The 3836-nt window shown below is 38.6% G+C and overlaps 1 pseudogene; it reads left to right on the top strand.

Annotated features, from left to right (window-relative positions):
• Window positions 1-555: 555 nt before the first annotated feature.
• LOC136163602 (large ribosomal subunit protein uL30 pseudogene) lies at window positions 556-2208 on the top strand (annotated as a pseudogene).
• Window positions 2209-3836: the final 1628 nt, after the last annotated feature.

The raw sequence follows: 3836 nt of genomic DNA on the forward strand, positions 1-3836 counted from the left end.
TGCTCTGTCGAGTCTGACTGTTGCCAACCCCATGGACTATGTAGCCCGCCAGGCTCCTCTGTCCATGGGATTCTCCAGGCAAGAATACTGGGGTGGTAGCCATTCCCTTCTCCAGGGCATCTTCCCGACCCAGCCTGCAGTGCAGGCTGATTCTTTACCATTTGAGCCACGAGGGTGCACCTATGTGAGTACAGGTCCCATTTGAGCCATGAGGGTGCACCTATGTGAGTACAGGTCAAACCAGTTTTTGTTTTTGTTTTTTTAATAAAAAAGTTTTTTTAGTATTTTTTTAATTGGAGGATAATTGCTTTGCAACACTGTGTTGGTTTCTACCCTACATGAATCAGCTGTGTACAACATGAATCAGCTGTAAGTATGCATACATCTCTTCCCTCTCTAGCCTCCCTCCCACCCCACCCCCCATCTCACCCTCTAGTGCATCATAGAGCACCAGGCTGAGCTCCTTGTGTTATTCAGCAGCTTCCATTAGCTATTTTACACATGGTAATGTATATATTATGGAGATTCCTTTAAAAAAAAAAAGCTAGGAATTAAACTACCATATGACCTAGCAATCCCACTACTGGGCATATATCCTGAGAAAACCATAATTCAAAATGACACATGAACCTCAGTGTTCATTGCAGCACTATTTATAATAGTCAGGACATGGAAGCAACCTAGATGTTCTTACAGATGAATGGATAAAGAAGTAGTACGTATATATAATGGAATATCAACCATAAAAACAAACCAGTTTTAGGAATGGGAAAGAATTTAGGAAGAAGGGGGCTAAATATTGATATTTTAAAGCAGTCTGACTCAGCAATTTATGGTATCTCAGGTTTCTTTTCAAAATACGGACAAGTAACTGAAGGAGAAAAGAACTTGCTGATGGATTGCTTCACCTGTAGAAAAAAATCCTGGTTGGAAAATTGACTTTTCACTTCCCTCTCTAAATCTACCACCACATCAGAGAGTAGATTTTTTTTTTTTTTTTCCTTTTTTTTCCCCCCTTCAGAAATGCCCTGGGGACATGTTTAAGAGTCCATGTGGGTAATGTAGATAAGGAGCTGTTTAGTTCAGATAGTGAACACCCAGTGGGGAAGGATCTAAAAATCCATGAAGATTAGGAAAATCCTTTATTCAAGTTGCTTCTGTTTTAGAAGTAAAGTCACTTGATGTTTCTGATTGTTGCCTCGTCTTTAACATGAATAAGTTAAGTTATATCAGGCATGGACTTCTTTTGGCCAAAGAAGGAATTTTGAGAAAAGAACTAAGCTTTTGTGGGCCATATTTTAAAATTCAAAGTAAAAATAATTTTACAGAGTTTTATGAAAAACATTCTAACTGGAATCAAAGATCATTACTGAGGAAAATGACTCTTCTTTTTAGCCATTAAAATACTAACATAACTTGGGCTCTTTCCCGGCTGGAACCATGGAGGGTGCAGAAGAGAAGAAAATGAAGGTTCCTGCTGTGCCAGAAACCCTTAAGAAAAAGCGAAAGAATTTCGCAGAGCTTAAGATCAAGCGCCTGAGAAAGAAGTTTGCCCAAAATATGCTTCGAAAGGCAAGGAGGAAGCTTATTTATGAAAAAACTAAGCATTACCACAAGGAATACAGGCAGATGTACAGAACTGAAATTCGAATGGCTAGGATGGCACGAAAAGCTGGCAACTTCTATGTACCTGCGGAACACAAATTGGCATTTGTCATCAGGATCAGAGGTATCAACGGTGTGAGCCCAAAGTTTCGAAAGGTGCTGTAGCTCCTTCGCCTCCGGCAGATCTTCAATGGCACCTTTGTGAAGCTCAACAAGGCATCAATTAACATGCTGAGAATTGTGGAGCCATACATTGCATGGGGGTACCCAAATCTGAAGTCTGTAAATGAATTGATCTACAAGCGTGGTTATGGCAAAATCAACAAAAAGCGAATTGCCCTGACAGACAACGCATTGATTGCTCGATCTCTTGGGAAATACAGAATCATCTGCATGGAGGATCTGATTCATGAGATCTATACCGTTGGAAAACGTTTCAAAGAAGCAAACAACTTCCTGTGGCCCTTTAAATTGTCTTCTCCAGGAGATGGAATGAAGAAAAAGACCACCCATTCTGTAGAAGGTGGAGATGCTGGCAACAGGGAAGACCAGATCAACAGGCTTATTAGAAGGATGAACTAAGGTATGTACCAGGATTATTTTTGTAATCTGGTCCGTTAATAAACAATTGAAACAAAATAAAATAAAATACTAACATAACTTGGACTTGCTTCTAATCTTAACCCTTAATGCTGCGTGGTGCTTTTGAATTCACAAAGTTCAATCATATAGTAGTATTTTATTTGCCAAAAACTAATGGAGTAGGTTTTATAAATTCCAAATTAGAGAATGAAAGGCCCAGTAAGATGAAGCAATATACCCATAAATGCACCAGAAGTTAGCTTCAGAGCTCAGGCAAGAAGCTGCATCCCATTTCATGCAAAATTTATGGAGTAACTATGGTGCAAGGCATTATAAGAATAAAGGACTCATCTTCATTTTGGATGAAATCTCTCAGCCATGGAGAGGACAGATACGTAAACTATATACTTTTAATTTAAATGTAAATGTAGCAATGCAGGTTTAGATATGACCTACATATAAAACATGTTGCCATACAATTCAGTTAGAAACAAAGACCCACTGAGATGTTTGAAAAATATAATTATTTTCATAGGTACCTGAATTAACTCAGCAACTATGAAAAGTTAAAAGCTTTGACTAATTTAAATCCACACTGGGCTTTACAATGTATCATTTGTGATATTTTGGATTTTAGAGTTTTATATCCACAGTGAACTGCATTCACCCCTCCTTTATCACTTAATATAGAAGTTCAGATATTCCTGCAAAAAAGTGTTAACGTTCCCAGCAAGTGTTCTGAACTTTGCTTTATATTCTAAAGTTTTCTCTCTTCATCTCCCTCCCCACAGTTAGTTTTCCCAATTTAAGGCATTGTATTTTAATTTTAATGAGAGGGGAAAAAAAAAGAGATACCAAGAAGCATTTGTATGTGCAGAGGAGGAATTTTGTCTGTTTTGTTCATTAACTAGAACTGTACCAGCACATAGTAGGCACTCAATATATCAATATAACTTCAAAGTGTTGATGGTAAGAAGAGGAATTCCTCACTCAGGCTTAAGGGTGGTCCTCTTTTTAATTTTTTTGATGAAACTGCACCCTTTTTTAAATTTATTTTTAATTGGAGGATAATTGCTTTACAGTATTGTGTTGGTTTCTGCAATACATCAACATGGATCAGCCATAGGTATACCTATGTCCCCTCCCTCCTGAACCTTCCTCCCTCCTCCCACCCCATCTTACCCCTCTAGATTGTCGTCACAGAGCACCCTGGTTGAGCTCCCTGCATCACACAGCAAATTTTAGGGATGATCCTCTTGAGGCTTGTGTTTTCGGTCATATGAGCCAAAAAATCTTGAGAATTTAAACCAGTTTAAGTTTTGTGTCATTTTCAGTCAAAAACATCTTAATTGATGTGAAACTCTTTTTACTCCTCTGATTTCTCCTAAGGGCTCATGTTCTCCTGATTCTCTTTATTTCTTCTTTCTGTCTCCCTTTCTTCCAGCTGCCCTCAGATACCAGTGTACCCTACAGTTTTCTCTTCTTTACACTGGTTCTTGACAATGTTAGCCAAGTTCATGGCTACCCAAAATTAGTAACACTCTAATGGTTTCCTGCACAGTTTCATGCATGCAGTTGTACACTTCTGCTTGGGTCTCAAAGGCCCCTCATATACTGTATGTCCAAAACCCAACACATTGAGTCAAAAC

Source organism: Muntiacus reevesi, chromosome 1, assembly GCF_963930625.1.
Source record: "Muntiacus reevesi chromosome 1, mMunRee1.1, whole genome shotgun sequence".
Lineage (NCBI taxonomy): Eukaryota > Metazoa > Chordata > Mammalia > Artiodactyla > Cervidae > Muntiacus > Muntiacus reevesi.